General features: G+C 36.3%; 1 protein-coding gene across 8 annotated transcripts in view; it reads left to right on the top strand.

The window, feature by feature from the left end:
- EHMT1 (euchromatic histone lysine methyltransferase 1) overlaps window positions 1-16749 on the top strand; it is a 281275-nt gene that overhangs the window by 243030 nt on the left and 21496 nt on the right. The gene's annotated exons all lie outside the window — the stretch shown is intronic.

The raw sequence follows: 16749 nt of genomic DNA, 5'->3' as shown, positions 1-16749 counted from the left end.
TGAAAGGCTGGAACTTTTGTATCCATCAAAGGCTACACTTAAACACAAGATAGCTAAAATTTTAAGAGAGTTGTTTAACAGAGTACTTTATTGTTATGATTGTTATGAACAGGAAAAAAGAAATTTTATCCATAATAGAGGACAAAATTTTAAGATACATTTAAGTACTATGGACAGGGGAATAGGGTGAAAGGAAGAGAAAGTGATCTAATGAGGGAAAAGAGGTTTTGTTTTGAAATTAAATTTGCTGTATTGTTGTTCACTTCAGCCATAGGCTTGGTATTACATATTTTTTTCCAAACTTTAATCCAAATATTGCCCTTTGAAATGTGAACCAGCTAATTAATCACTGTTCTGAGACTTCTTTGATTCAAAGTATTATAAATTAAAATCTGAAACATATTATAGAAGTGTGAAGTAAATTCAGCTCTCTTAATTTTACAGATTGGTATTATCAATCTTTTTCCTTAGTCTTTAATAAATATAACTGTGCTAGGCACTATAACCAGATAACAATTATTATTTGGGTTGGAAGGAGGTATGACCTCAACAATAATAATGAGTATTATTTCCATCTACCAGATGAGTAAGGCACATGGATGGAAATCTTAGCACTGAATTTATCATTAGTTTGATTTCCTTCACAGCCATATAGCAGAGAAATGCAAAAATAGAATGTCCTTCTTTCCCCCCATAGTGATGTATAAAGCTATGGAGTTGTTCTATAATGTTACAATGTATGACCACAAAGGATTAATGGTGAGTTAGTGGTTGGGCCAATTGGCAAACTCTTTCAGGTATTTCTTCCAACCTAAGTCCTAGTAATAAATTTTTAGGATAGAGGAGAATTACTGAGCAATGTATTCTGAGATGAAGATTATATAGTTGCTGATTATTATTCTTTTTTTTAGAAAGATTTTATTTATTTTGAGTTTTACAATTTTTCCCCCATTCTTGCTTCCCTCCCCCCCCCCCACAGAAGGCATTCTGTTAATCTTTACATTTTTTTCCATGGTATACATTGATCTCAGTTGAATGTGATGAGAGAGAAATCATATCCTTAAGGAAGAAAAATAAAGTATAAGATAGCAAAATTACATAATAAGATAATGGTCCCCCCCCCCCCCCCCCCCCAATTTGAAGGTAATAGTTTTTGGTCTTTGCAGATTCACCTCCAAAAACAACTAGTGATATAAGGATAATCAATTTCTTTTATTTAAATATGAATTATAGGACAGCTGAACTTAAACTTAAAACTCAAAGAGGAAAACTGGTTACTAGAGAAAAGCTGAACTTTTAAACTTCTGCACCTAAAGACAAAGGATTGTAACTTTAGATAGTTATATAAAATGGTGATTGTAATACTGAATATACTCAATTACAAAGGGGTATCAGAATCAGTTTGGTTTTTTTTTTTTTCCAATATGGCTGTGTAAGGGAAGGCTGAAGGAGAAGTAAAAGGCACTAGAGTATGATCCAGATAAGAGGCCTTCACAATTCTTGAACATAGAGGTGGTGCATTTATGATTGAAAGCAAGTTCAAGGGTATGATCATCTTCCTGTATGGCTGAAGTCAGGTAGAAGAGTAGCTTATGGGAGGCAGTAGGTTGACAGGGAAGGAGGGAGTGATCTGAGCAAAGTAAAGGTCCAAACAAAGTATTCTATGAATAATACTTAGATACTTACCTTTAATATGTTGATATTACCTTAGAAGAAGATACTCACTGGAGTGGTCCAGAGATGTATTGTTGAACATATGCTGTTTACTTATCAGCTTTGCAGGTAACAAAATTGGGAGGGCTAGGAAACATACTTGATGCCAAAGTTAATTTATAGATTGGTCTGAATCTAATAATATGAATTTTGGATTATAGTTTATTTGACTCTTCATTTACATTTACCTCCTGTGCCATGATTTAATTTTATCTCTACTTTGCTCACATCCATCCCTTTTTCTCCATTCATATTACTACCCTAAATCAGCATTTTATCACTCCTCAGTCAGCTTATTGTAATAGTCTCCCATTTATACTCTTTATCCAGTCTCTCACCTCTTCTGTTATATTTCTCTATAGCTGCCAAATTAATACTTCTAAAGCATAAGCATTATCATGTCATTACTTCCTCAAGAAGTTTTAGTGGTTCCGTAATGTTTCTGGTATTAAATAGATACTGTTGGCATTTAAAGGCCCTTACACTATGGATCCAACCTATATTTCCAAGCCCATTTCACTATGTTTTCTGATGCAGTCTTCTGTTCCAGCAAAACTTGCCTGCTTGATCATCTATGACAAATTGTATGTGTGATTTCACACAAGCTTTCCCTTATCTTTAGAATGATTTTCTTCTTCTCAGAAAGCCCTTACTTGATCATTAGAAAAAGCTATCCACATCCAGAGGAAGAACTATGGAGTCTGCATGCAGATTAAAGCAGATTAGTTTCACTTTTTTCGTGTTTTTTTCCTTTTACTTTGTTTCTTTCATAACATGACTAATATGGAAATATGTGTAACATGACTGCACATGTATAACCTATATCAGATTTCTTGCTTTTTTGGAGAGTAAAGAGGAAAGAATTAAAATTTGGAACTCAAAATCTTAGGAAAAAAAGAATGTTTAAAACTCTTTACATGTAATTGGAAAAAAAGAAAATACTATTTACAAAGACAAAACAAAACTCTAACTTGATCCTATCATCCCTAATAACTGATCCCATTTATCTCCTATCTTTTGTGGCTAAACTCCTTGAGAAAGCTGTCTTACTGGTACTTTTCTCTCCTCTCCCTTTCTTCCAACCTTTCTTAAGGTCCTTTTCAGATCTCACCTTCTGTTGGAGGCCTTTACCCACTCTCCCAACTACTAGGATGTCCCCCTTTGGGAATACTTTAAAATCCTTTTATATGTGTGTCTCTCCTATATCCCTGGCTATTAAGATACTGTCTACCCCCCTAGGATGAAAGGTCTATTTTGTTTCCTTCTTTGTATCCCTAGGGCTTAGTGTAGTACTCCAATCACTTAGTAAGTGATTGGTGACTTACTGACTGTTGGAACCTAATCAACTCTGTATCATTTTCATGATATTCCAAGAGTTAGATCTACTTTTCTCCCTGTAACTACTTTGTACATTTTTCTCCAGGAGAATTTTTAATCCTTGAGTTCATTTCATTCCTTTCTTTCTAACAGTCAATCATTAAACATTTACAAAGGAAACAACAACAAAAAAAAGGCCTTTCCTGTACTTAGCATCTTATTTAGTACCTAGGACACAATAGATGCTTAGTTACTGCTTATTGAATTGAATTGGGGATTTTGGTGGATTGAATTAATAATATAATTAAACAACCAAAGCTAATACAGTCCTGGAGTTCTTTAAGGGAGACAGAGTTTTCATAGAATTTAATTCTGATGTGATTACTGATTCTGGAGTATTTTGTTCTTTCCTAGGCACCCCATTTAGAAAGGATACATTTCAGCTCTTGTGTCTAGAGGAATGTCCCCCAGGATAGTGAATGTCTTTGTAGCTATACCATACAAAAATTGGTAGAAAAAACTGGAGATGTTCATCCTAAATAAGAGATGATTCAGAGACATCATAGTTGTTATCAGATATTAGAAGAACTGTCATGTGGAAGAGGGTGTAGACTCATTTTGTTCAATTCTAGAGAGAAGACCCAAGCACAATAGATGAAATTGATGAAGAACCAATTTTAGAATTGATATAAAGAAAAATGTACCAATAGTGTAGCTGCTGATTTGTTTCTTGGGTTCAGTTCTGGGTTCAGTTCTGCCCTGCAAAGAATCATGACTCAGACTCGGGAATGCAGGTTTTGGAAAGAAAATAGAGATTTATTAAAGGAAGTTATAGTGTATTCAGAAAGGGACAGAAAAGTTAGAAAGAGTTTTAAAAGAAGACCACATGAATTGCTGATTAAATTTTGGGCAGGTCATCTGGCTAGGGTTCCACAGGAGACTGCAGGGTCAAAGAGTCTGCCTCTCCCCTTCTCTCCCAGAGTCCATGGGAGGGGGTGGCGACCTGGGCATGACCCAAGTCCCTCATTGGTGATTTTGCCTCTTGGGAAGGGGTCTCTTTTGGGTGGTCTTCCAGGACCTGTGCTCCCTGGCTGCCCCACCAAAAGAGAATGCAACCTGAGTAGGATGAAATCTGAGATTTTTTCAGTAGAATATTATAGATTGGGAAATAGTCAACTATGTGCCCCTCCTCCCTTGACAAAGCAACTTCTGGAATATTGGTGAAGAGTCAACTGTGACCCCATCTAATCTGTTAATTTTCCATAAACCTTCACCACTGACTGTATCAAAGGCATTGGTCAGATCTACAAACATTGTAATCAGATCTCTGTTTTGCTCTTGGCATTTTTCCTGGAGTTTTCAAGCAGCAAACACCATATTGACTGTTCTTTGACTCTTTCTGAAGTCACTTTGACTTCCCAGGGAGGTGACCGCTTTCTAGGTGAAGGAGCAGCCTATTAAGGAGGACTCTACCATCAGTAACTAAGAGAGAAACACTTCTGCGATTTATCATAGGGCAATCTGTTCCATTTACCTTTAAATCAACGTGGCTCCATCAGCACTGTGTAGTTGAGATCTATCATATGTCTTTTACCCATAAATAACCTTCAGGTCTTCATAAAAGCACTTTGGCTTATAAATATCTACATAAAACTGTATTTTATCTGCCTTCTTATTGAGCCAAGAGTCCTGCATATCTCTAAGCTTCACTTGTACTTGACTTTTGATGGAATTAAATGCTGCCTTCTTAGAATTAGATGAACTATCCAGTTGATAAACCTAGTGGAGTTTTCATTTTTCATTTATCAGCTTCTATCTATCCCCATCATTTTCATCAAACCAGCCTTGAGGTTTGCGAGTACACTGACACAGATAAGTAAATGCAGTGTTGTACACCAAATCTCTGCCCAGTTTTTTTTTGTTTTTTGCTCCACTGATGCCAACTATGTGTTGGCTCAAGTTAACCTCCAAATGAGCAACAGACTGTTCCTGCTCAGAGAGACACACTAATAATCACTTGACATTAATGTTTTTAGTGGTCATTTTGCCTTAAGGCCACCAAATTTGTTGAATGTGAATATTTAGCTTGGAGAGGATGAGTCTGTGATCAGTCCAGCACTCTCTGCCATACATTGCCTTAGTCACTCTCATATCCTGCCTGTCTCTTTTCCTTAAAAATCACATAGTTTGTGTTTAGGTAAATGGAAGACAGTGTTTATGAAGAGAAGGCCATGAGATGCATAAGTCTTCAGTGGTAGGTGACCTTTGCTATTGCTATTTTCAACTCCATTCCTCCCAAGGCCTTCCTGCCTTGTCTGGTAGTCTTGAGCCTACTCTAGCATTAAAGTCACCCAGAATCATAAGCTTATCTTTTTTGGTTCATTGATGATGTGTCTCCAGGATGTCATAAATTTTTTTCCTTGGCTTCATAAGAATTCATCATGATGGGACCATAGTGCTGGCATTTTCCTGCAAGTGGCAATCTCATTGTCATGAGTCTTTAATTCACAGCTTCTGGTATACATACAAACTTGTTGACAAGATTAATTTTGATTGCAAAACCTACTCCAGCTTCATGGTGTTCTCATTCACTGTGCCCACTCCAGAAAAATGTATATTCAGCTCAGATTTTTGTAAGCTGGCCTTCTTTTGCCAATCTTGTTTCACTCAGGGCTACTATTTGGATATGATACCTTCTGTATTCTCTTACAACAAGCGCTGTTTGTTTTTCAGGTCTATTGGATATTGTGTTATCTGTGAAGTTTTTCATGCACTGATGATTGTTATTGGTTTTTACATTACTTATCTTTCCCATTATACTCCTGGCTCCCCATTCCAAAGACCCATTATTGAAAAATTTTTTAAGAGGAAGAAAACAATGTAAAATTAACCAATGTATTGCAAAAAAATCAGACCATGTGTAGTGTTTCATGTTATCTCTGCAAAGACCTCTGGGAAGATTGTCTACTTATATCTCTTTTGATAGGATTAATAAGCTTAATCATAATTTCACACCATTTGATTTTATTTGTGTCACTATAATTCTTGATATTTATAACATATCATTTGTTGTTGTCTTGGTTGTGCTTATTTCATTTTGTGTCAATTCAAATGCCTTTCCATGTTTCTAAATATTCTTCATTTTCATCATTTCTTATAGAATATGCCATTCATATAGAATATGCTATTCATATAGAATAATATGCCATTAGAGCAATTGCTACAGTTTCTTTGGCTATTTCCCACCTTTTTTATAAACCTATGGAATTTTAGGGTATAGTTGATGGGGTAACATAGATACTATTTTTGCCTTGGTAATGTCACTGAAATTTTTGTGTTTGAACTAAAGTCATTGGGATTGTAGGGTATCTAGAACCTGAAATGTGCTTTTCAGAAGCCACAATTTCTAGTAGGACAAGGTACTAAGCTCCCCTAATTTGTTGATGATGTAAAACTGAATGTGTGCCATATGAAGTATGATGTGCCATTTGCTCAAGATATTTAAGTGAAAATATCTTTGTTTTAAGCTAAGGACACCGAAGCATAGTAGTATTTATTAAATTTACTAAAAATATTGTTATTACATTCCATCAAGCAATAATGTTTCACTTATCTAAACTTCTTGGATTTGGTTGCCTTTCCTATCCTGAAAGATGTCTGAAAAGCAGAAAACAATTAGGAAAGCCAAATATGGTGGCATTTCAGTTCACCAAAGTTTATTCACCTGTATTTATAGTAGGAGGGAGCCCCATCATCAAACAATTCAAAAAGCAGTTATTATGCATTCTAGCATATATCAGGGGAAAGTCAGCTAGTACTGAATAGAACACTGATCCTGGAGTCAGGAAGATCTGAGTTGAAATCCACCTGTCATTATCACAAAGCAAAAGACTATTTAAAAAAAAAAGAGAGAGATCTGAGGCTAGAGTCTTGAAAAAACAAAATTTAAACCTTGATTTGAAAAGGCTCTTTGCAAGATTCTTTTGCCTGTTGGGTCATTATAGGACTTTGGAAGTGTGTACCACAAAGACCTTTGTATTCCACTAATGAAACTATATGTATTTACTTTTTGTACCACTGAAATGGATCTGTAACTTAAGTTGGCTGTTTGTATAATTATTCTACTTTGGCCAAATCACAGTAGCTTCTCTTAATTATGAGAGTCTTCTTATTGACATGATTATATTCTGAAACTAAGATTTTGGAGGTTTGCTTTATAATTTTAAGGAAGTACCTTTTGTGGACCCTACAATTATGCTTTATATACTATTAATTTATTCATTTGGTATGAAGAGATAGCAAATCCTTGAATTCAGGGCTCTTTGACCACAAAATATTTATAGAAACCAATCCTTCTCCAATAGCCTTTAAAACCATCCCTTCATGGGGCAACTAGGTGGTGTAGTGGATAGAGCACTGGCCCTGGACTCAGGAGTACCTGGGTTCAAATCCAGCCTCAGACACTTAATAATTACCTAGCTGTGTGGCCTTGGGCAAGCCACTTAACCCCATTGTCTTGCAAAAACCTAAAAAAATAAAAAAAACAAAAACCATCCCTTCAGTCTTCTTTAGCAGATTGGACCTCAGTTTTCTCTCTCTCAAAACTTGTTTCTCCCTTTCTAAGTATTCTTTTTTTTTTTTTTGCAAGGCAATGGTGTTAAGTGATTTGCCCAAGGCCACACAGCTAGGTAATTATTAAGTGTCTGGTATTCTTGATGCCTTCAAACATACCATAGATTTCCCCAGTGGGCCTGCCCCATTCTTTTTTTAATTTTTTCTTTTTATTTTATTTAAGGCAATGGGGTTAAGTGACTTGCCCAAAGTCACACAGCTAGGCAATTATTAAGTATCTGAGGTCACATATGAACTCAGGTCCTCTTGACTCCTGGGTTGGTACTATATCCACTGCACCACCTAGCCCGGTGCCCCCCCCCCCCCCCAAAAAAAAAAAAGCTCACTAGACTATACCATTCGCTTAGGCTCTTCTATATCTATACTCCTTTTCTTGGCCTAAAGTCTTTTTTAAAAAAACCATTTTTGTTTCCTCTCTTTCATTTCTCAACCCTTTTGTCATACTGAAAATATTCTCCCCAGGGTTAACCAGTGATCTTCTAATTGCCAAATCTAATGGTCTTTTTTTCCCTTAGACTATCATGTTTATTCTATATTCCTTTTTGATATGTCTGCTGCATTTGACACCTTGAATAACTCCTTTCATTTGGTTCATCAAGTAGATCACACCCCCTGACTCTGGGTCTTCTCCAAGACTCTGTCATAAGCCCCCCTACTCTTTTCTATATACTCTTGGTATCCTCATCTTTATTTCATATTTCCCATGAGTTTAATTATCATTTCTATGTGATGACTTACAGATCTATTTCTAGTTCTAGTTTCACCCCTGAGCTTTAATCCTATATCAACAGTTTTCTATTTGAACCTTTCTGACTGTCAGAAATTCAAAATAGAGATCTTTTTCTTTACCCCTTAACCTACCCTACTTCCAAATGTCCTTCCCATCTAATGAATTTATAACCTTGCCTTTTCGTTCCTCTTCATCTCACATATCCTATCAGTTGCCATTTCTTGCCTCCATAACATCACTCATGTCCAATTGTTCTCTTTACTCTTGAGACCATTACTATAGTTCAGACAGTCATTATCTCTTGCCTAAATTATTGCAACAATCTCTGAATTGGCCTCCTTGCTTCAATCCATCCTCTACCTTGATGCCATAACAATTGCCCTTAAGCTCAGCTCCTGCCCTCCAATAATTAGTTCCAGTGGCCTCCTCTTTCCTCTAGAATCAAACTGTATAGTTTACAAAATTTTTCACACTCTTGCCCCCAAATAAATTTCCAGTTACAGAATTTCTTCCTTTAAGACTCAGCTCAAGTTATTCCCACAAAATGATAGTGCTCTCCCACAGAATGATAGTGCTCTTTCTCATAAACTACCTTGTTTCTATTTCACATCTCTTTGTAATTAATCTCTTTATATTTTGTATATACATTTTATATGTATATTTTTTTTGTGTGTAAACATACTTATACTTTTATATACATAGGTAGGTAAATAGATAATATCTTTGTTAGCTGCCCTTATTGAATTTTCTTGATGTAATAGGATTATTTTATACGTTATATTTGTATACAAACTTAGACTCTAGCATAGTGACTGTAACATAATAAGCATTAAATAAATACTTGTTTGATTGATGTTTTGTTGGCCATAGTTGTTGTTGTCTTATATATTGGAAAACCTAGTGATGACTCCACTCCTCTGTTATATTTCCTCATTTTTCTCCCAAGGAAAAGAAATCCTTCTGCTTCTGACTTGGACACTACTGCCTGTTATCCTCAGTTCAGTTCCTGACCTCAAGTCTTTTCTGCTTTTGTCCTTCCTTTGTCCATTTCTTCTTTTTAACATTAACTATGTTTCATTTTTGCATACATACAAACACATGTGTGTGTGTGTGTGTGTGTGTGTGTGTGTGTGTATACACACACACACACACACACGTGTTTCATTTTCCCACCTATTTCTGAGACTGTTACACAGCAGCCTCCTTCTGGGGGACTCCTTGCTTAATATCTTTCCCTATTCTAATCCTTCATTGAGCTGCAATGTGATTTTCTTTTCTTTTTTTTTAGGTTTTTTTTTTGGCAAGGCAAGTGGGGTTAAGTGACTTGCCCAAGGTCACACAGCTAGGTAATTATTAAGAGTTTGAGGCTGGATTTGAACTCAGGTACTCCTGACTCCAGGCCTGGTACTCTATCCACTGTGCCACCTAGCCGCCCCTAAAGTGCCTTTTTTTTTTACGCATAGATCTAATCATATCAGTCTGCTTAACAAAAATTCTAGTACTTCCCTACTGTATCTGTGATGAAATATAAACTGCTAAAGTCCTTCACAGTCTGGCCCTTATTTTTTCATTGTATATTACATCCCTTCCCACATACTGTTGTCCACCAAACTGCCTTTCTCTGTGGTCCTCATAGGTGACACTTTCTCCTCTATCCATTACTTTTCTTGTAATATCCCTTATCTGGAATGTACTCCCTCTTAATTTATCTTAAAGAATGCCATACTTGGCTCAAGTTACCACTTTCTATGTGAATTCTTTCCTGTTCCCTATAAATCACAAGTGCCCTATCTAGCAACTTTGTATTTAACTATCTTATCTTTTTATGCTTATTCTGTATTTACTTAAATGACTGCTTATAGAAACTTCTTGAGAATATGGACTATTTCACATTTGTTTTAGTAGTTCCAGCATGCACTTTGCTTGATACAAAGTAGATATTAATAAATTGTTTATTGGTTGATTGATTACCATGCCTTGCCTTTTAAGTGTTCACCCTTTCTCTCCTTCATGTCTTGAACTGTCACTATGTTTACTACTTATTCCTCTCATTTCTTCTCTTTACTATCTGGCCAAATATAGTCATTTCTTTTCAGTTCTGTTTTCCTGATGTCTGACATTTAGCATTATTTCCAACTTTCTTCCAGAATACTTTTCTTTGGTTATATGCTTCAGTGTTCTTCTGCCTCTCCTAACTTCTGCTCCTCCTAACTTCATTCAATATACATCTATAGTAGTATTTTGACTTAAACAGCATGCTATACTTTTCCTAAGCTTTGTGATGTACATAGTATTATTTCATGCATTCCTTAGTTCCACACTCAGTAAAGTATATAACCATATTTAAATTTGATTCATAACCATTTACTGCATAAAATATAACTTTTCAGTCAGTATGGCTAAGGCTGTCAGAATTTTTTGTTTCCTTACTCTATTTTCTTTTTATATCGTCGTAATTACTATTTTCTGTGTTTCTCTTGTTCAGTTTTTCTTTATCTTATTTCATAAAGGTCTGTCTAGTTTTCTTTATATTCTTTGTATTTGTTGAACTTAATTACACTGTAGAACTCTTATTACATTGTTGTTTAGTTGTATCCAACTCTGTGGACTATACTGTGTCAATATTGCCCATGGTGTTTTCTTCGCAAAGATTCTGGAATAGTTTGTCTTTTCTTTTTCCAGTGGATTAAGGTAAACAGGTTAAGTGACTTGCCCAAAGTCACATATCTTCTGAGGCATGATTTGAACTCAAGTCTTATCTTGACTCTAGACCTAGTGTTCTATCCACTGAGCCACCTCACTTCTTCTTTTATTACATTCCTATATTATAATTCATTTAATCACTCTCCTGATGTTGGAAATATTTCTCAAAGGCTTTGCCAGTGGAGCACAAATTCTGGACGATTCTTCTTGGCTGAAAAGACTACAAGTAGAGGATCAGATTGGAACTTTTTTCCATAGAATCAACCTACCTAATCAAATTAGAGGCACTTGTCTAGTAGACTGGCCCCTGGTGATGAAACTACTTTTGACCATGAAAACCTATGGGGGGGAGATGACTCCTTAGTTCCATATCAGTGATAGTGGCAGGGGTGGTGTGTGTGTGTGTGTGTGTGTGTGTGTGTGTGTATGTGTGTGTGTGTGTGATATCAAAGATTTAAAGCTTGAAGAGACCTTAATATCCATTAGCTTTAACCCCCATACTTTATAGAGCTAGCCCTACATCTCATAAGTTTCTGAATCGTGATTTGAATTTATGTCTTCCTGACTCTTAAGCCCAGCATTCTGACTGGCTTGCATCACCAGTAGGAGATAGAGGGTCCTACAGGATGACCAGGAACAACTTTAATTTACTAGTATTCTAAATTTGAGATTTTTGTCTTAATGACCAACAAGTGATGGAGCTAAATATCAATCTTGAAATGATTCCTGTAAGTTTAATCAGGAGAGAGGAAGGAATTGAAGCTAAATGAAAGAATAACTATAGCTATTCCTTGGAGAATTAAAGAAATTAGCAGAATTTTTTTTTTTGTAGGAACCAAACAGAAATATTGTATTATAGATCAGTTGATCACCTTGTATTTTAATACTGATTATAAATTTTTGCAAAAGTGCCAACATGAAAATTATTGCAGCTTATATACTAATAGCAATTACTGAGGATGAAGTGGTACAAAATTCTACAATTAGCTTGAAGAAATCTTTCAAATCAATTAGATATATGCCCTCCTATTTGATGACTTCAGTACAAAGATGGTCACTTAGTTCAAACAAGAATTGATAGATGGTTGACCAAAGAACATTATGAAGCATGAAATTGGGGCGGCTAGGTGGCACAGCAGATAGAGTGCTGGCCCTGGAGTCAGGAGTACCTGAGTTCAAATCTGGCCTCAGAGACTTACCTAGCTGTGTGGCCTTGGGCAAGACTCTTAACCCCATTGCCTTGCAAAAAAAGAATGAAATTCACTAAATTTTAACATAAGAGAAAATACTTCCTATGAAATGTGCAAGTTTTCAGAACAAGAAACAATGACAAATATATTCCATATTATTAACCCCAAATAATTTAAACCTTTTTAAAAGCAAGTGATAAATGACCTATAAAAGTAAAATTTACATCAACTAATGATTTCATACAAAAATGAAAAGTCAATGATTGCAAAGTTAGGAGACAGAATGAACCCAGAAAGCATCTTAATTATCAAACATTTGACTTGCTTGCCAAATGGGGGAGTAAGGACTGCCTAAGATAACATCAGTTAAATGTAAACTCATTTGTAAAATTCTTTGAAAAAAAGACTTCTAGCCTAGATAACTACCAGAGATGGATCAGCTCCTACAAATCAAAAAATAATGCCAAGGCCAATAATTCTAACAAAAAATATAAGTTATTTCTACCCTAGAACTACTCAAAGATTCAGCCAGATGCAAAAAGGGAGCATCAACAAAACCTACATCTCTGCAAGTTAAAGAAGATATCACACTCTTAATGGAACAAATATGAACCAGAGATAGTGCTTTGTGTGTAGATGTAGCAGAAGAGGAGGACCACAGGATTGGTTGAAGTCCATAGTGGGAAGCAGTCAATGTACATAGTAAATTCTACAAAAGAACGCATTCTCTGAAAATTATAATGGACCTATCAGATGTCAGTAACTCTAAGAGTGACAGTAATACATGATGGAACAAACTTTTTAAGCTGAAAAAATAGAAGAAAATGAGAAATTTTATATCAGAAACAACTGACCTAGAAAACAGGGCAAGGAAAGATAATTGGACTAATTAAAAGTCTTAATTTTTTTTTTCCTTCAAGTTGGACACTTTTTAAAAAATTATTTTATTTTTAAATTCCTCCACCTCCCCATTACATGCAAAAGCAACATTTACTTCCAAAACCTTAAGTTCCAAATTCTCCCCCTTCCTCCTACCCCCACTCCCCCCATTGAGAAAGTAAGTTTCTTAGTGTAGGTTAAAAAATCTATAGCAATAAAAAACTACTACAATAGTCCTGTTATAAAAGTAAACATAACACCACCACCACCCCCACCACCACCCCTGCACACAAACGGAGAGACCTCAAGGAAAATAAATTGAGAAAAAAGTATCCATCAGTCTATATTCAGATACCATCAGCTGTCTTGGGAATGGATAGCATTCTATATCACAAGTCCATCAAAGAAATTGCTTCAATATTTTTTTCCCACAGTTGCTGTTGCTAGCTGTATTTCCCTCCATCCTATTCCCCCTCATCCCCATTTATTCTGTTCTCTCTCCTTTCACTCTATCCCCCCTCAAAAGTGTATTCATTTCACCACCCTTTCCCACTCTTCGGTTACCTACACATCCCCCCTACCCCCATTCCTCCTTATCCCATCCCTTTCCTCTCCTATTTTACTCCAGGGATACATTTCTATACCCTATTGAGTGTATATTATTCCTTCTCTGAGCCACTTCTGATGAGAGTATGGCTCACCCCCCCCCCCCCCCCCCCATTCCCCCCATCTTCCACTCTACTCCAATAGCTTTTTCTTGCCTTCTTTATGTGAAATAACTTCTCCCATTCTGGCTCTCCTTTCCCTTTCTCCCTTATTAACTCCTTTTTAATATACAATACCTTCAAATTCAACTCCCTCCTGTACCTTGTCTCTATATATGCTCCTTCTAACTGCCATAATAAATGAGAAGCTTCATATGACTTATCAGTATCATCTTCCCATGCAAGAATACAAGCAGTTCAACATCAAGTCCCTCATGATTTGCCCTTCTTGTCCCCTCTCTCTATGCTTCAACCTGTGTCCTGAGCTTGAAGATCAAACTTTTTGTTCAGCTCTGTTCATTTTATCATAAAAGTTTGAAAGTCCCCTATTTCATTGAATATCCATCTTTTCCCTGAATGAGGATATTCAGTTTTGCTGGGTAGTTCATTCTTAGTTTTAATTCAAACTCTTGCCTTCCAGAATATCATATTCCAACCTCTTAATAGTATTTAATGTGGATGCTGCTAAATCTTGTGTTATCCTGACAATAGCTCCACAATATGTGGATTGTTTCTGGGGAGTTTTGAAATGTGGCTATAGTATTCCTGACAGTTTTCATTTGGGGATCTCTTTCAGGAGGGGATTGGTGGTTTCTTTCAATTTATATTTTACCCTCTGCTTCTAGGATATCAGAGCAGTTTTCTTAGAGTGTCTAGGCTGTTTTTTTGATAGAAAAAAATATCTGTTTTCCAAGTCTGTTGTTTTTCCAGTAAGATATTTCACATTTTCTTCTAGTTTTTCATTCTTTTGATTTTGTTTTATTGTTTCTTGATTTCTCACAAAGTCATCTGCTTCCCTTAGCTCTATTCTATATTTGAAGGAATTATTTCTTTTTCTGTCTGGCCAATTCTGCTTTTTTAACACTTCCTTCTTCTTCTCATTTTTGGACTGCTTTTTCCATTTAACCCCAAATGGTTTTTAAGATATTTTTTTATTTAGTATTTTTTTGTAATTCCTTCTCCAAGTTCCTGACTTGGTTTTCATGATTTTCCTGCATCACTTTCATTTCTCTTCCCAATTTTTCCTCTACCTCCCTTACTTGATTTTCAAAATCTTCCATAGTCTGAGATCAGTTCATATTTTTCTTGGAAACTTTGGATGTAGGAGCTTTGACTTTGTTAACTCTTGAGTGTCTATTTTGATCCTCCATAGGGCCAAAGTAATTATCTATGCTTGGATTTTTTTTTTCTTTCTGTTGTTTGCCCATTTCCCCAGTCTATGAGTTGATTTTAGCTCTTTGTTAGGGTGGGGCTCTTCTCTCAGAGTGGAACATGTACTGTCCCATGCTTTTGAGGGTTTTTGCAGCTGTTTTCAGGAATCCCCAGGGACCTATAAGTTCTGACTTCCTCCTAGGTCTTATGAGAGGCTCTGACTGTTCTTCTGACCTGTGCTGTGGTCTGTGGATGGCCACAAGCACTCCTTTCTGCCCTGGAACCATGAGGAGATCCCAGCTCCATTTCAGGTGGTACTCTGTATTGTGCCTTTGCTCTGTTTTCTGAGACTGGATCTGAGTATGGGCAAAGCAACAGAGTCCTGTCTCAGGAATAGCAAAGAGATTTCTGCAGCTTCCTCTGACTCCCTTACCATTTGTGTGCTGAGTGTTCTGGAAGCAGCTTCCGGGTGACTCCCTAGGCCTTCTCCTGATCCCCAGGGACCATATCTTCACTGAGGTCTGCACTGGATTGGGCTTCTCTCTTACCCTGGTGTGACAGAGTTTCCTGCTGAGCTTCCCTATTGTTCTTGGTAATCTCTGGACTGAGAAGTGTGGAAATTGTCACTGTTGCCAGCAACCCAGGCTCCCAGTGGATGACTGGGATCCAGGACCCAGTTCCTGGTTGACTGGAGCTGGTTCTTTCTGGCCTGCGCTTTGCTATGGACTCTTACTAACCCCAGTGCAACAGACCCTTCCCACGGTTCTTCCAAGTTGTCTTGGGCTGGCAAATTGCTTCATTCAGTCTTTTTGTGGCTTTTGCCACACTTGAAGGATTTGTTTAGAGTCATTATTTAAAGGTATTTGGAGTGATTTGAGGGAGAGCTCTGGTGAATCCCTGCCTTTACTCTGCTATCTTGACTCTGCCCTCAAGTTGGACAGTTTTTTAAAAATCATAAGTGAAAACTGCTCAGATCTGTTAGAACTGGGAAGCAAAGTTAACAACGGAATATATATTCAGCTCTTGAAAGAAACCCTAAAAAGATAAATCCCCAGATTGTCACAGCTAAATTCATGTCTCCTATACCAAAGAAAAAAATACTGAATTTAGCTTGAATGAAGCAGTTCAAGATCACATATAAGCCATGTCAGCTTCAACTTTAAAAGTGAGAACTTGGAATATAATATTCCAAAGAGAATATGGGCTTATAATCAAGAATGACCCTTCAAAATGAATGTGATCCTATTGAGGAGAGGGGGAAATGCAGAGGATGAATCCTTAGTAAAATAATACCTATTCAAATGTTTCTGATTCATAAGAACTTTGAAGTGCAAACATAAAATTTAAGAGAAACTAGAAAGAATTTATTTTAGAAATTGGAAATTGGAAAAGACTATATTCTGATATTCTAATGGTAGGAAAGGATTGAATATTCCTTTAGAACTTTAAAAGCTTATTGAAGGAATTAAATAAGAAAAACAGATCCTGGGGGTAAGTCTTATTTTGAGAGGAAAGAGAAAAGAGGGTAAAAAATATTCCTGTATTAAAAAAAGGAAGAAAAGTGTTAGTTGAGGAGAATTTAAACATGGAGAAAAGGGCAAGGGTTCTAGTATCCATTGACCCTCACTCATAACTGATTTGGATAGGTGAATGTTGAAACCATTTGTAC

The sequence above is a fragment of the Macrotis lagotis genome, chromosome 1, assembly GCF_037893015.1.
Source record: "Macrotis lagotis isolate mMagLag1 chromosome 1, bilby.v1.9.chrom.fasta, whole genome shotgun sequence".
Classification (NCBI taxonomy): domain Eukaryota; kingdom Metazoa; phylum Chordata; class Mammalia; order Peramelemorphia; family Peramelidae; genus Macrotis; species Macrotis lagotis.
The sequence above is the reverse complement of the archived record's forward strand: the minus strand, read 5'-3'. Positions and strand labels throughout refer to the sequence as shown.